The sequence below is a fragment of the Condylura cristata genome, unplaced genomic scaffold (genome assembly GCF_000260355.1).
Source record: "Condylura cristata isolate star-nosed mole 26May11 unplaced genomic scaffold, ConCri1.0 scaffold00025, whole genome shotgun sequence".
Taxonomy (NCBI): domain Eukaryota; kingdom Metazoa; phylum Chordata; class Mammalia; order Eulipotyphla; family Talpidae; genus Condylura; species Condylura cristata.
In genome coordinates this window covers 15,796,057-15,813,176 of record NW_004567126.1, presented here as the reverse complement: position 1 = coordinate 15,813,176, position 17,120 = coordinate 15,796,057, and the positions used below count along the sequence as shown (strand labels likewise).

Here is a 17,120-nt window from a genome sequence, read left to right as displayed (position 1 = left end):
TGCTGCAAAAGACATATGTTTCTCTTTTTTGGTTGCTGAGTAATATTCCATTGTATATATGTACCACATCTTTCTAATCCAGTCATCTACTTTTGTCGCCCCTAATTTTTTAATCTTGAAAGGAAACCAATTTGCACAGGTGTTTGGACTACTTTTCTGCCTAAATAATGTGCGTGATCTGTCATACTTTTAAAGGCACTTTACACTGGACTTCGGAGATTTAGAAATGTATGTACTAATCTGGGGGTAGGTCCAACAATATTTTTCTAATGTTTGATAATGCTTTTTTTTTTTTTTTTTTTTTGCATAGAAGAACTGGCGTACAGGCCAGAGGTGTGGGGGCAGGGGTGAGAGGATTCACCAGAGCAGAGTAGGGAGCACAACAGGAGGATCTACTGAGATAAACAGCTGAGGGGAGCAGTGGGTGAGACAGGAGAGGTCTGCTGTGTTTTGTGGATTAGCTCCCTAGCTGGGGATCGAACTCAGGCCAACTCAGGCCGAAGTGGTAATAGGGCAGAGACTTAACCCCTACCTCACCAGGGAGGCCCTGTATTTTCTTCTAATTTGACTTCTTCAGAGGAAAATAGAAGCGTTCTCAAAGGGAAATACTTGAGGTTTTATAGCCTTCTAAGTCTGTAGTCCTGGGGTAGAGGAGTTGGGAGCAGATTACAGGAAAGTACAGCAGTGTGGCATAAAAGATTTCAGTCAGTGAACATGGATTCACAGCTCTGTGGTGCTACCAGTGTGACCTTGGGCAAATCACTTAAAGTCTCTGAATCTCAGTTGAATTCTCTCTGAAATGAGAAAAACAATGCCTGGCTCACAGGTTCCTGGAGTATCAAACAGGTAACAGGTTTTGTTACAGAGCAGGGAGAGGGGTAACCCCAGGACTTCCAGACTGCCCTTTCTAAATAGGTTCTGCCATCCGCTGCATCAAGACCAACCATGTAAGAACTTCAATGGAAAGGAACTTTAATACAATGAGTGTGCAGTACAGAAAAGACAAAGAATGTAATTTCTAAACCAGACACCCAAAGTTACCCATCCCCTCGTGAGTAAAAGTCCACCCAAAAGGGATTGGCCCAAAGCAAGTTTCGAAAACCCACCACAAATCCGAAGCACTTTCCAGCAGGGACCCACAGAAAAGGGTCAGAAATTGTCAGACAATTCTGGGAGGAAAAGAGCAAAATCAAAATCAAGATAATTGCTGCCATACTCAACCTCCCCACGGGGTCTCACCCACATCTGTTTCGACCAGTCCAGGGCCAAGAAGCAAGAGCTGCTGCTTCACGTGTCTCTCTGCTCCCTGTGCCTCCCTCAGGTCTCCTGCCTCTCCATCCTGCCTCCTTCCTCCTCAGTCTTTTCTCTCCAGAGTCTTCTCCTCCCTGCTCAGCTCCACCCTCCTTTGGGTGGAGCAGGGAACCTGGAGCCTCCCCTTTTCCTGGGGGCCCCCCTGTTGCAGTTTGAAAATTCCCTGTAAATGATGGGGCAGTGTGCCCAGGGCAGGCGTTCCTGTTAGCCTGCCTGTCCTGAATCCAGCCCCAGGAGGCAGTGTTGTGTACTGGTGGAAGCATTCATTGCCTGGTCTGAAAGGCAGGCTTGAACCAGAGCCCAGGGGCAGAAAGGGAAGAGGGCAGCTGTGCAGGTGGACATGGATGAGCGACCACAGATCATTTCCTTCTTTTTTATTCCCTTAGATGTTTTAAAAAGATTTATTTATTCATCAGAACTAGGGTACAAGCCAGATGTGCAGGAGTGGTGAGAGGCTTCACAAGACACACTGGGGAGCAGAACAGGCAGATCCACAAAATACACTGCTGGGGGGAGCAGTGGGCAGGTCAGGAGAGGTCTGCTGTGCTGTGTGAGTCACCTCCGGGGCAGGGATCAAACTCCTGAAGCAGCTGTGGCCAGTTTGCAACGCTGCAGCCTAACCCGTTGTGTCACCACGGAGGCCATTTGCCCTTACATTTTAATCTTTCTGCCCAACCATGCATTGCTGGAGTTTTCTATGATGTATGGTCTGGATTGAGGGCAGAGGTGGAGGGGAAAGGGAGAGAGAAACAAGGGCACATCATTTTCTTGTGATCTTACCATGTCTGCGGGAACAATCTGTAGCGCTGGAAAACTAGTGTGGGGAGACCATTCTTTAACCCTTTTGCTTTTTACTGGGCCTCAATTTTCTCATCTATAAAATGGATGAAAGCTTTTTGGGCCCATCCCCCTGTCCCATTTCATGGGTCTGACGTCATAGGCATGAGGGAATCTGTGTCCGCCAGCCCAGGCTAGCCTTAGGAGAGCGTTAGGGAAGAGGTACTTAGGGGGAATGGGGACAAGACTCCTCCACAATCCTTTCTCCAATTGGCAGGACTATCTCTAAGTATTTGGATGTGTTTGATTTACCTTTTGGGCAAGAAGATCAGCAGCTGACCTGAGCACACTGCCTCCTTCCTGGCAGTTTCTGAGGCTGGGTGTCTCCCCAGCAAATGCTCACAGTGATTGATATGCACACGTTTTAAGTACAGGCTTTGCAGTTCCCTATAACTGTGAGCGAGCACCCCTCTCCCTTCAGGTCCTGATTCTTTCCCTGCGCTGCCTCTGCCAGACACAGCCTCACCCAGGTTGCCTGAATAAAAACGGGCTAGAGAGGAAGCTGCAGTCACTGCCAGCAGAGCGGCCTGTCCCTGCTGGGCAGGAAACCTAGAGTGATGAATGGGGCCGGATGAAGTCATCCTGCTCCTCCAATCAGGCTGCTGCAAGAGAGCCCGAGGCCTCTGCAGATCCAGTCAGGCTGCCGGCTGCTCTCATGTACCTTTAGACAGAGGCTGGGAGTCTCTGGGAGTGAGTGGGGGGTGTGAGCCGCCTGCTCCTGGCTCCTGTGTAGGCCTCAGTCAGTCTGAATGTTATTGCAAGGTGAGTGGCTTCACCGGGCGACTCCTCTCCCTCTGCATTCTTGACCTTGCCCTGCTGGCTCAGGCTCTGTGACTCCCGCACCTCCTTGCTCAGAACCTTCTGCTTCCATCTGAGTGCCTGCACCTTCTTCTTGAGGTTCTCACACCCGCCCCCACCCACCCTGGCCTGCTCTCTTTCTGCTCCCCCCAGCACTAGCTCCGCACCCGCCAGCTGGCTTTCTCCCACACGCTCCCCTCTTCCTGACCTGTGGGTACCAGTTGGCGGGGTGATGGGAGAAGGGCAGGGCCTCCATCTCTGCCTGCTCTCCCCCAGCAGGGGGCGCCCTGGTGAGACCCACACTAGCCTGCAGGGAAGAAGTACCGGGCAAAGGGAGATGACCCCTCTCCTCCCCCAACCCCCTTTCAGCCTGATACGGCAGTGTGGTTACACAGGCATCACTCCCAACTTGCTGGGGACCCCAAGGCTCTGAGCTCCCCTCCCCTTCACAGAAGAGGTCCCAGGGGGCCAGACAGTAGAAATAGGTCTCTACATTCCCTGAGCTTCCAGAGGGGTGGTGGCTCTTTCTGGGTGGACCTTTGTGACTCTGCCTTTTCTTTCTGGATGGTGCCGCTGCTCCTTAGGCCAAGCAGAGATCATGGAGCCGGCTGATATGGCGACAGCAAAGGTAGGATGGAAATGCTGCCGGCCGCACTGTGCGTAAGTGGCTTCGCTTGGCAAGTTCTGCCTTTGGTTCACTTTCTCTCCCCTCTCCCCTTCAGCCCCCATCCCTGAGCGTCCAAGGGCTGTACCAGAGTGGAGGAAAATGAGAGAGCGTGAAGGTGTCAGGAGAGGGAAGGAAGGGCCGGGGCCCTATAAAGCAACCCCCCTCCCCCAACCCAATGTCGAGCAAGTAGTCACGGTGACCTGTAGCTTTGCCTGGCTGACCCAGGCCTGTCTTTCTCTTTAGCTATGCCTTGTTTATACTCTTTCTCCTGAGTCTTTTAGTCCCCCCCCTCCCTCCTTTACTGCCTCCTTCTGTCTCTACCCCACACTACTGTGCTTTCTTAATCCATTCTGCCACCTCCACACTTGGTTTTCACCTGCTGTTTGCTTCTTTCCCTCTGCCTGTTGTATAAGGAATGGGTGGGGTTGGTGCTGCTGGACAGTCAAAAGCAGAGCCTGCCTCTCATCCTGCAGTAGAAGATGGCCTTGGGATTGGCCAGGACTTAGGCTCTGAGTGGTAGATGCTGATGCTGTCCCCTCCCACAGCTCATCTGATGCCCCAATGGAACAGCCAGTCCAGGCACCTCAAGGGAAGGGTGCCTGGGTGCTGTGGCGCATAGACCCTTTAAGACCGCTAGAGGGCGCTCCTGAGATGCTTTCTAATCTCCCCCGAATCTGGCTTAGAATTTGCAATTTGTTTTACTGTGCATTTTTCCAAAGGAGCGTGAGCCATTGGAGTGGGTGGGATAGGTCTAAGGAAGTCTCTGTGCAGGGACAGACCTGTAATCCTTCCAGAATAGCGCGACCCTTTGTTTGAGGGTCATCTCTTTGGGCCAGATGTCAGGGTCACCCTTCTCATAGCTGGACTGCTGGATGAGGCTCAGGCTTTTGGAACAGGTTGGGTACCCTCTGTGTGTTTGGAAGACAGAATGAGATTGCAGGCCCAAGCAGCAAGGGTGCTGCAGGCAGTAATGGGTTATGGTGGCTAGGGCTTGTCTTTGGAAAGCACAGAATGGAGTTCTTGGCTCCTTTCTCTCCCACATGCTGTGTGATCTGATCCAAGTTACTTAACCTCTCTGGGCTTTCATCTCCTAGGCTACACAATGTTGAAAATTATATGCATCTGTTGTTTTTAAGTAGCCCCGATCTGTCAACTAATTCAGTTTCTTTGAAGTGAGGAGCTGGGGAGAGCAAGGCAAAATGGGAATAGGCGTCCTTGAACTCCTGGGCACTTTCCCCTCCTCTGTCTGCCTTTCCCTTTTTATTCCCTCCTTCCACAAATATTTGCGCCACTGCTTTGAGCACAGGTAGTGAAAGGCGTGGTGCTCCCTTGGTGATGTGCAGGGGCACCATGGAAGCAGGCATCTGCAGCTGTGTGTCGGCTGCAAAATAATTTGCTCCAAGCAATTTGCAGTTGGTTGTGTGATGTTGCCTGTGATACTGAGTGTCTCCTTTCTCCATGGCAGTCACCTCTCACAAAACTGCCAGTCAACTAGCTCTTGAAGTTGTAAATGGTTTGGCATCAGTCAACTGGCTCTCAGGGGTGGGAGTGGGTGCTCTGGGAAAGGTTGAGGGGTTGGGGAGTAATGCAGTTTGGAGACATGTGTTTATGTCTGCATTTACATATGGACATAGAAACAGACTCCATTTTCCTTAGACCCTTGTCTTTCCTTGCCCATATTGCAGATAACCTAGTCAGGTAGAGACTCAGACCTTGGAACTGGAGCATTTCCAAGACTGGCGTGTACCTTGAGGACTTGACCGCAAGACTGAATCTGCTTGGCCAGAGAAACAAATGCCCTTTAACTCTGGTGCTGAGGTTCTTCTTGAATCTCCTCTAACCCAAACCCTTTGGACGGAGATTAGTGTGGACATTTCCAATCTGGACCTATGAACCACTAGGCCCCTCTAGGGATTCTAGAAATGGTTCTATGACCCTTAATCTTTTGTAGCAGAATTTGGTACCTCTCTATTTTTCTAGGAAGAATATCCTTGGCTCATAACAGATCTTCAGAGGACTTATAACTCAGAAAGGTTTAAGAGCCTTTAGCTGGTCAAGATGCTCCTAAAAGGAGCCAATTTGCATTTGGCAGCCCAGTACAGAGAATTTAGATTAGTGGCTGATGTACTGAATCTCTGATAATGTATAATGGCTGGAGTGTTGAGTAAAAATTCATATTGTGGCACAATGGTAAGTCATTCATTTATCATTTGTGGATACAGATTTTTAAATGTCCAGTATATATAAATACCTCCCTCCCCACTTACCTTAGCTTAACCGTTTTATTTCTGAGCACTGCTCCCGGATTTCCTTTAGCTCCCAGTATACTAGGTAAATTACCCAAGAATTAGTTTGGGTTGGAGGTATGCCTCTTTAGACTGTGTTCAGTCCCTGAGGGAAGACTTTGGGGCTTTCATTTCGCTTCCCAGAGGCTCTTCACTGCATGTTTACCCTTTTTTTTTAAGGTTACAATTTCAGACTGGGACCATCTGATATTCTTATATGACTGTGTTAAAATATATAGATGATTAATTATTTCCCAAGAGTCTTTATTTCAACTTTAAGAAGAGGTTGGTGAGCATTCATTCATTCATCCATTTAACACATGTTTGTTAAATGCCAGTCATAAGCCAGCAGAGAGTTCAGTATGGAGGTTTTGGTGATAGATAGCACACGATCACTTGAGCAGGTGCTCACAGGTTTTTTCAGGGAAACAGGTGGATAAACAAGTTATGATGACACAGGTAATAAGGTTGAAATGGAAGTGGAAGTCACCTGCCAAAGAGCTATTTGATGACACTACCTGGGTAGGCATGAAGGGCTTTCTAAAGCAGTGACATTAGATCTGAAGTATAGAGGGAGTTTATTAGGTGGACCAGAGAGGAGAGGAGGTGTAGTTAGGATTTGGGGTTCAGATACCAGCACGACCACTTTGTGGCTCTGTGAACTTGGGTGATCATAACCTTTTATAAATAGGGTGATACCATCCACCCTGTGTGGGTTTTGTGAGGATTACACGAGATAAGTTAGGTAAAATGCCTGGCATGCCATAGATGGTCACTGAACAATAGCCAGGCAGGAGACAGGGCGCCCTGAGCACAGCATGTAACTTAGCACCATGGCCCCAGGCGTGGGGGAGGTGTGCTATGGAGGTCTTCCGTAGTGCTAAAATTGTACAGATACTGGCACCACCTCTGCCTCTTCTTTTTTCTTTTTTTTTACATGCCGATCTTCCTTCCCATTTGAGAATAAACATTTTTAAAAAAGGATTTATTTTGGGGCCCTCCCTCGTGGTGCAGCGGGTTAAAGGGCAGCGCTAAGAAGCTAAAGCCATTTCAGCATGACTTCGATCCCCACCCCGGAGGTGACCCCATGGTGCAGCAGACCTCTCCTGATCTGCCCACTACTCCCTTCAGCAGTGTACTTTGTCATCTGGACTATTCTGCTCCCCACTCTGTCTCTGCTGAATCCTCTCACTGCCCCTGCACCTCTGGCCTGTACCCCAGTTCTGTATGCATAAATAAATGAATCTTTTAAAAACAGAAACAAACAAACAAAAAAACGATTTAGGGCTCTCCCTGGTGGTGCAAGCAACAGCCTCTCCCTGGGTTACCACATTATGAAGCTCTCTGAAGCCACTACAGCACCAGTTTGATCCCCGACCAGGGAGCTGACCCACGTGGCATGGCAGACCTCTCCTGACCTGGCCGCTGCTCCCCTCAGCAGTGTACTTTGTCAATCTGCTTGTTCTGTTCTCCACTCTGTCTCTGGTGAATCCTCTCACCCACTATACCTCTGGCCTTTAACCCACCCAGTACTGTAAATAAATAAGTCTTTTAAAAAAATTTTTTTAAAAGATTTATTTTTATTTATGCATACAAGAACTGGGATGTAGACCAGAGGCATGGTGGGTGAGAAGATTCACCAGACACAGAGTGAGGTACAGAACAGGTAGATCTACTGAAATACACTGCTTAGGGAGTAGTGGACAAGACAGGAGAGGTCTGCTGCTCCACGTGGGTCAATTCCGTGGGCAGGGATCAAACTCAGGCCCAGTGGCTAGGCTATAGCTTGATTTATATCAGAGACTTTAACCTTGGAGCATTAGAGTATGAATTTTCTGAGGACAGGAGTTTCATTTCAAGCCCATTATTTGGTGTAGTTTAGATACGCCATCACAATTTGGTGAATAAACGAATATAAGACACTAAGAAGTGTCGCTGCAAAATTTTGAAGCTGAGAATTGAAAGGCAGGTAAAAATTGGTGGCAGGAAATAAATGCTAGTCTACTTGGGAAGCTGGAACTGACATGACATTGTACTTAGTTCCACGGGAGGTGGAAGTGGCGGGTGAATGCCAGGCTGCTGACTGGGTGATTTAGTAGTTGGCGGTGCTATATTTGATTTAGGTACAGAAGGTCAGTGTCAGAAGGAGATGAAGAGGAGAGGAGATGGCGATGAAATTTCATTTATTCTTGCTGGCTCTGGGGGTCCCATGTTACATCCAGATGAAGGCCCTGAGGAACAATTGGAAATGTGTGTCTGAGTTTAGGGGGTGACGTGACTATATCTACGCATTGGATAGGTGCAAGCATATATCTACAAGGCACTGTTAGGACACTCAAGTCTAGATTGGACCTTCTCAAGAACTTAGAGCTGTGAGAAGGGGTGTTGACAAGAATGATTGTGGAGATCATTCTGTAACAGATGCAGCTATTAAGACAGGGGCAGACAGAGCTGCAAAAGGGCAGCAAAGCAGGAGGACACTAGAAGGCTGGAGGCCACCCACATGCCCGGGCTCTGAGGCCAGAGCGCCACCAAAAAGCCCCAGAAGGCCAGAAACCAAAACCAAGGGCGAGAGCCATACAACACCCACACAACAGGGGCCTGTGGGCTATAGCCTGAGCCAGGACAGTGGCCCATAAGAGGCCAGGTCACTGTCTGTGGCTTCTCACCTGCGCGCACACAACAACAAGAGCCCTCAGGTTCCAGGTATAACAACCAGGTGTATTTTACAAACAGGGGAAACAAAGAGCTTCCTGTATCCGCAAGTGGCAGCTACCCCACTCAGAAAGCAACCGTGATGGTAGTCACTGGTCCCCAGAAATGCTGGGCGGCTTGGCCAGTAGTGATGGCCACTACCAGACACTCAGAGGTGGTGTCAGAGACACCCAGTGTCTCTTTGGGACACGAGGCCCAGGGCCTGTGGGTACTCCTTTCAGGCAATATCAGGAACAGGACCAGAGGCCCAGGATTTCATAATCCCCAATATAAAATCAAGTGGAGTTCCTGAGGTGAATATAACGTTCTGCTTACTTCTTGATTATAAATACAAAGACTAGATTAGGGATCTCTGTGACCTAGATGACTTCCTAAAGATAAGGACTGGGCCTGGAAGCTTCTTCTCCCCCTGCCCCCACCTGCAGTTAAGAGGTGGAGGCTCTCCTTCCCGTGGATGTGAACGCTCTGAACGGAGAAGCCATTCTGCACAGGGGATTCTGCAGGGGTGGCTTGTGTAGAGATTGAAAACAGTTGGGGGACCGACACAGAATTGCCAGCTAATCCATTATATCTATAACAGGTAACAAAACAAAACTACAACCAATAAAGCCACCACTGCCATTGATTGTATTTACAGAGTATTCAAACACGAGATTTAAGAGGAATGATATGCAAAATCCAAAATATTTGGCTTTTGAAACTTGCCACGTGGCCTTTCTGTTTCCTAGTTCCCCATGGATCACTGTGATGGTCCACACTGCCCATAGGTGCCCTGAGCCTTCCAAGGTAGCTGCTGGCTGAGCCCCGAAAGCCACAGGGGTTGAGCGAATATGGCTCAGATGACAAGACAGATGGCACCTGAGCTCTTAGGTATACTGGTAATTATGCAGGCTGGTCATGTCTGTTGTGATGTTAAGACCAGGTAGTGGGTATATCAGCCTGAAGCATCTGAGCTTTTTTTTTTTTTTTCCCCCTTTGTCCCTAGCTACAAGGTTCTGATGGGGAAGAGTCCTGATGGGGAGGGATGAACCCTCCAAGTACAGCTGGATACTCTGGATCCATATAGACCTGTTTATTGGCAGTGGTGTGGCACTGTGTTCCAGTGGCAGTTTCTGGACCTCTCTCATGCAAAGAGAAAGTGTGCCTCCTTCAAGGACAGTGATACATACTGAATTCTCTTTTTCTGGCTCACTTTTTTGTGCTAACTTCACACTATTCAAGAACTAGTTATCATGAACAGATGTGGTCTAGATTAGCTGAGACTATTCTTCACCGCTCATTAGTGGATAGAAAAATTGAGATATTACAAATGTATGTTCACTTTGGAGAACAGAAGTGCTCTGTCCTAATTATTATGACTCTCTTATAGGATTTAATGCTTTCAATTTCTGTTAAGATTATTTAGATTATTTAATATAATTACTTAATGCTGATGTCTTATTAGAGTATAAACTTCTAGTGATCAAGGAGGACATTGGATTTATTGTCACATTGCCATCATGATTTTTCTAGATCGTTAATATTTTAAGCATGCAGTAATTACTAAGTCTAGTTACTGTTAAATAAATCAATGGCTGACTGACCTAATAGAAATATCTCACACAGCAGACCCACAAGAGAACATAAAACATTTTTCCCAGGCCTAAATAAAAAAGATTCTTCCAAGCAAAAAAGGAAGTTTCACCCAGTATTGGTGGGAACACAGGTTGGTGCAGCCCTTGTATGAAACAGTGTGATGATTTCTCAAGAAAATAGAAACAAAAATTCAGTGTGATGGAATATTACACAGCTGTGAAGAAAGATGAAGACATAGCATTTGGCACAAAATGGATGGACCTCAAGATAATCATGTTGAGCAAAACAAGTCAAAAAATAAAAGAAAGATATTGGATGGTTTCATTTCACTCATCTGTGGAACACTTGTATGCTAAGAATAGAAGGAATAAAACTTGAACTTGCCAAAAAGAAGATTATGATTACCAGAGGGAATAGGAGAGATTGTGGAAGGGATAGGAGAGGGAGGTAAATGGGGTATAGACATGGGCAGTTTGGTAGAGGGAAAAAAAAGTACCCCTGGCAACCTAGGAAAAACAAGAACCTTTGTTTTGGTAAGGGAAGCAAAGGATCTGAAAGCAAAGAATTGGAGCATAGGATTTTCGCAGTAACTAGTGGTGATCTGTGAGAATAATCATAACAACGATTTGAATGTACTGGATACTTCTTCCTTTATAATGCGCTCTCTACTCCTCCTAGCAGCCTTACAATCTGCTACTACCACCCCTTTACTGGCATGGCACCAAGGTTAAGAGAAGTGTAGTAACCCGTTCAAGGTCACAGAGCTATTAAGTATGGACTTGAACTCAGGTCTAATTCCAGAATCCCTGTGTGAAACCACAGCACACACCTCAGGGACTGGTGTCAGGCCATGTCAGTTCAGAATGTGGTTTTCAGAGGCTTCTAGCAGCTAAACTAGTTACTCAGTCAGCAATAGATTCTTGTCGTGTCCTTGGCCAGGAAACTTCCACTGTTAAAATGAGTTAGCACTCAATTCATCTCTCTGTTAATGGTAATTCTCATATGCAACTTTAGCTGAGAAAGGAGAAATCTCCATTTGGTGGGAGGAGAGCATGGAGCAGCTGGCTGTGGGTGTGTGGGTGCTCCCTCCCTGAGAGAACCTGGGTTTATAAGCACCCTTCTGGGGCCCTCACATCATCAGTCACCCTGAATTTCTCCAGAGAATAAGCCAAGAATTCTTCCGTATTGACAGCAGAGATGTTTTCTTTTGTTGTGTATGTGATCAGAATGTTGAGTTCAATCTCCAGTGTTCCCCTCTACTGCTGCTGGGCTTCCTGAGGGGGGTGTGGCTTTGCTGACAGGAGGCCTTTTATCTGGGAGTGTTGGGGGGTAGGATAGGTTGCCTTTCTGTCTACAGTGAACTGTACAGTTAAACCAGTAGGGAGCCAGATGTGTTGCTCCGAAAGCCAGGAAATGACTCTGCAGGTAACAGGGAAGGCAGGCTAGAGAGAGTCTTGCAGAAGGAGCAGGTGAGGGCAAGATCTCCTTCTATCAAGTCAAGAGTCTCCCTTGAAGTTGCTGCTTCAACAGGGGAGTAAGAACTTGGCGGGGTTCTGTGCTGAGGCCAGCAGGGGAGGTATTTCCCACCTGTCCTGGCTAAGATGTGAAGTGAGAAGGTTCCGGTCCCCAGGCAGAAGGCTTTTTATCCCTTTTTAACTTTTCCCCTTCTCACCCACAGCCATCTTCTCTGAAGCAGCTGTTAGTAGTAGGGAGAGAACTAGACCTCCCTGTGGCTCAGTTTCTTCTTCCCTTAAACATGGCTCACTCGTGCCATACTTAGCTTTGCGAGAACACAGCATAGGATGTCTGGGAGATCATTGCAGGTTCTAGACTGGCCAGACACCCATGGAAGCCCTGATTGGCTCACCTCTATCCTACCTCCCTCCCTCTTTCCCTCCCTCCCAACTGGACCTTGGCTTTGACCTTGCCCATTTTTTGTCAGTTGCCTGAAGGAGAATCCTGGATTAGCCAACAGTGAAGGATAGGGAGAGATGAATCAGTCCCTCACTGGGTCACAGAGCCACTGAGGCAGTAGCAAGCATTCTTGAAAGGACCAGACTCCCCCGCCCTCCCCAAAGGCCACTCAGCTACTGCTCTTCTGCTCCAGGTGCTTCAGGCCCCTCCCTTCTGTGTCTGTGCAGTGGAGCTGGACGGCAGGGGTGTGTGTGCAGGCTGGTCCCAACAGAGGAGGGGAGGGGCCGGCTGCAGGCTCCAAACTGAGAGCTGACACAGATGAACAGAGCAGAAGGCGAGGCCAATGCCTGCAGCCCACACTGTCACCCCAGAGCCAGTGACTAATAGTGGTGGAGGGTGGGGAGGAGAGAGCTGAGGCGGGGAAGGAGGGCGACAGGGAAGTGGTGGGGAGCACCTGATCGGGCACAGCCCTGGCCATCTGCCGTGTCCCCTCACACAGGCTCTATTGACTGCAGTTGGAATTTAGAAGAGGATTCTGGCTGGTGGAGGAGGAGGTGGCTTGCTGTTGAAATGGAGTGTTTGGGAGACTGCTCCCTCCCCCGCTGGCTGCTCCTTTCTCGCTAGCTTCCTGACCTCCAAAATGCTCCTTAAATATAACACTCTCGGCGCCTGACGACTCCCCTGCCAGAGTTTGGAGCTTTGATTCCCCAACGTGTGACTGCAGCACTGCTCTGCCCCAGTTTCGCCAGCGCCTAGAGACGTGCAGGCACTGCAGCCTTCCACTGCCTAGGAGAAGGCGCAGGAGGGAGCTCAGCACCGATCCAAGAATTTGAGATAGGAGGAGCACCTCGGGAAGGGAAGTCCGTGGCTGTCTTTGCAGCTCCAGATAGGCTGCTTGACTTCCCAAGGTCACCAGGAAGCATGAGCTTCTGGTGATGGAAAGAAGCCAGAGGCAGAGGTGGGAGGCACAAGTCGGAATTCTTCCTTCTGCTTCCAAGAGTCCCCTGGATGGGGGCGTAGGGCGTGGGATGGTGGGATGGTGGGAAGGTGAGGTCACCAGCAGTGTGATCTGGTCAATAGACTTCTCTCTCCAATCTAGTCCCTACTGAGGGGTGTGACAGGAGATACCTGTTGTGTTTTTGTTGAACTAGGAAAGGAACAGTATCAGGGTGGGTGAGGCCTTGTGCCTCATAGGAGGCCAAGTGTCAAAGCAACTGAAATCAAAAGACTTAACTTTTTCCAGCCTACATTCCAAATCCGGTGAAGTGGAGGAAACCACTATTGCAAGAGACCTAGAGGCATACAAACCGACCTTAGTTTCAGAGTCTGTGAACAACAAACTTTTGAATATCCATGGGTCTGGAAAAGCAAAGTTTATGAACTTAGATTGTTGAAAATGTAGGTAACTAACATGAAACACTGTCATAGTAAACCCTTCTTCTTCAAGTCTGTTCAGAAAGACCCAAGGAAAAGATAGGGGTCAAGTGTTTTGTAATTACTTTGTTTATTTTTAAGTTGCTTTTGCTACATACTGAGTAGGTTCAAAGATTATTTAGGATATTAAATATGTGTGTGAGGAAAACACTACACAGAGGGATACCTCTTTCTTGTCACGATGATGCCATCGTGTTCCCACCCTTTCAAAGGTGACCATCTTTCTGAAGGTTGAGTTTGTTATTCCCTTGTTTTTTCATTTGTTTTGATATTGAATATCTCTGTCTACTTACCTGCCATCTAAATATCATTTATCTATATTATCTGTCATATAATTCACCTGTCATAGATCTGCCTGCCTAATTCATCTGCCATCTATATCTATCTTGCCATTCATATTCTTCTGTCATCTCCCTATCATTTTATAGGTTTTTTAGCTGTCTTCACTGATTAGCTCCTTCCATCATTGTTAGAGACTCATCTACTTTGTTGCACATGATAGTAATTTATAAATTTTCCTTGTTATTACTACATATGAGTAACACAATTCTACATACAAGTCAGGGGCCCTCTTTTTCATTTTTGTTATCTGTAGGCCTTGGTTTGATTGCCAGGTTTGTTTGTTTTTGTAAACCGTGCTGTTGTACACAGAGCTGTTTGAGGGTTCTCTGTATGTCTCCAAAGGTGAGTTTCTTCAGTCAATGAAATAGTTCTATAAGGTGTGAGGATGCATTTTTTTTCAACATTGCTATTTGACACCAAGTCATAGGTAGTGGAATCAATGTATACCTCCTCTAGCTCCTTTCCAACCCTATATATGTTTCTAATTTTTGCCAGTTGGGTGGGTAGAATAAGTGATCTCATGAAACTTCAATTTCATTTTCCTGAATCCTAATGAGGTTGAGCAAATTTTATATGCTTATTGATTGTCCTCTTCTGAAAGTGCTTATTCAAATAATTTATTTTTCTAATTGTTTTTCTTTTCTCATTGATTTGTTAAACTCTGAAAAAATAAATCCTGTGAGTAATTCCTTTTTCAATTAGATAGGTTACAGATAGCTCCTTCCAGAAAAACCCTGTCTATTCTTTCTCTTTATGATCAATTTTGATGATCAAATGTTCTTAATTTTTCTGTGGTTGAATTGATCAATTGTTTCCTTTCAAGACATTCTGTGTTTTTTTGGGGGGGAGGGGTTGTTTTTGTGAATTATCTAAGAAATCCTAAGGCCATAGTGTGGGTGAGGATCTGTTTGTAGTTATGATTTGTCAGGAAAGAATCTCTGTTCACTGCCAAGGTTTAAGACAGGTAGTTTTCCTTTTGGTTCCTTGGAAGCATTTGTGAGTTCTTTCAAGTTCAGTTTTGGAGTCAGGACATAGCCAGCCAGGCCCACACTCTAAGGAGACCCTACTCTTACCCACAGTATTCTTTGAGGAGTTTGAGAACCAAAGTCCAGTTTCACACATAAAAACACGTCTGTGAGATTTTCATTAAAATTCTGGGTTTCTGCCTTTACTAAATTTGTCATCTCTGAATATTCCTAATTTTATCAACAACTCATCAAGTCTTACAAAATATTTTTTTTTCTTTCTAAATGTTTTATCTTATCCAATAAGTTCAGTTGTTTTCAACAGGAAGGCCCATTGGGATAACTCATCTGCCATATTCCCAGACATGGATTTCTCTGGAGTCTAGATTTTTTTCCAGAAAATTCTTGCCTTTCCTGATATAGGATTGTCAAGGAGCAGCCAGATTGTACAGTCAAGCAAAACAAGAGAATCTAATATACCTGCCCAGTCATTAATTAATCTGTATATCCATGCTTACTGTAATCTAGAATATGTCAATGCCATTCAGGGGATTTTTTTAAGCCATATGAAATAGTCCACCCTGTCTGAGAAGATAAAAGAGGGAAAATACATTCAACGAGGTATGCGTCTTCATTTTGCTTGGTCTTAATCTTTAATTTACCTCAGGGAAAGACATAATCACATGTTTGGATTCTATTTTGAGATCTTCTTATAGACCACAAAAAATGGAGCCAAGTTCCAGAGCTCTTTGAGAAGTTCTGACTTCAGGGGGAAAAGGTCAGGAATTCAAGGCAGGTGACTGTCTCCTGACCAGCCAGTCTCCTTTTTTCTTTCCTTTTGCTATTCCTTTTGAACACCATACATCACATGCCTTCAAGCCAACCTACTCATTTTAAGAGAAAGAAGAAACTGGCTTGATTTTCTTCTTTACCTGTTGCCTGGATTCATGTCCTGGGAGAATATAAGCCCTTTATAAAACCTTTCTTCTGATAGAGATTTTTTTAGAGCTAGCATAGTAACTAGAAGTAAGAGAATGGGTTTTGGGGCTTGACATTCTTGCATTCCTCGCAGCTTACTGGTTGTGGGCTTTGGGCAGATCAAAACAATGCACATTTTCTTTCAGATGGCCAGTCACTGCTTCTTATGGTGCATATGAGGATTAAATGAGAAAATGCATGTAAAAATGTTTATTAGCATGCTGCCTGTCAAAATATGCCCTCAATAAACTCTTACTAGTAGATGTAAAGGAGAGGTTTTTTTTTGTTTTTTAATTTGACATTTATCATCACGTGTTTCTCGTTTGAAACTTGGAGAACTTTTTCAGGCTTTGTGTGTTCCCTGTGAACAGAGCAGTTGACAGGACAGGTGAGAATGCTCTTATCTACCTGGAGTGACTTTTGTCTAGGGGGTAGGCGCTCTGAGGGAATTATCTAGGTCTTCTACATCTTCAAGGAGAGCATCTCCAATCTGTGGTCTCTCTTCAATAACTGCTGAACGTAAAGACTGGCTACAACTCAAGGAACTTTAAAAATATACCTAGAGGTGTGTCAAAAGTCTGGAAAGCATTTATTTCAGTGTTGGCTGGCGTGGGGTGGGTTATGGGGAAGGCTGTGGAGGGAGGGAAATTCCACCACCCAGGGAAGCTTTGAAGCTAGGATATCTTACAGAGTATTTTTGCTGGACCATCTGGACATTGGCAAAAGATTGCAGTCGTGTGGTTAGGTTTTAATAAGATCAAGTCAATCAAGCACTTGTTTATGGTACCCCTACGGTATGCAATCCTTCCGGGCCAGCAGAGAGATTGCCAAACAAGACAACACAGCCCCTGCCTTCATGGAGTTAAACCGAGGAAGGCAGAATCAGTGCAGTAAGTGTCAGGAGGTGAAATAAGTGCCCCATTTTCCTTGAGTATCACTTTCTAGGGTCACGTAGAACGATGTGTGCACCACCTATGGACTTCTGCAGAGTGCTGTGGGGCACATTTCAGGGTAAAGGCTTATTCTGGTTCAGTAGAAGGTTGCTATTTTATAATTAATCTCCTCTTTGTTTGTTCTCACTCATCCGCATTACTGACCCAGATAGCCAGTAACCTAGGGGAGGACAAAAGATATCCCACGGCCAGGCAAATTTTTAGGGCTGAAACTCATGGGCCCTAGCTTGGAGGACTTTCAGAGGAGCTTCTTACACCTCTCCTGTGAATTGTATGAGTGAACTGAACTCGAGAATCTGGTGCCTCCTCACTGGCTGCCATGCCCAGTCTGAATCTTCTTGGGTCC

General features: G+C 46.3%; 1 protein-coding gene across 7 annotated transcripts in view; it reads left to right on the top strand.

Annotated features, from left to right (window-relative positions):
• The window catches only part of GRAMD1B (GRAM domain containing 1B), a 220,109-nt gene that overhangs the window by 116,463 nt on the left and 86,526 nt on the right, over positions 1 to 17,120 (top strand). The window contains exons 1-2 of one of the 7 annotated variants that reach the window (XM_012729630.1): positions 2,817 to 2,910; positions 3,531 to 3,574. The exons of 5 other annotated variants lie outside the window; for them this stretch is intronic. The gene's annotated coding sequence lies outside the window, so the exon portion shown is untranslated. One more of the 7 variants, XM_012729631.1, reaches the window with a different exon arrangement.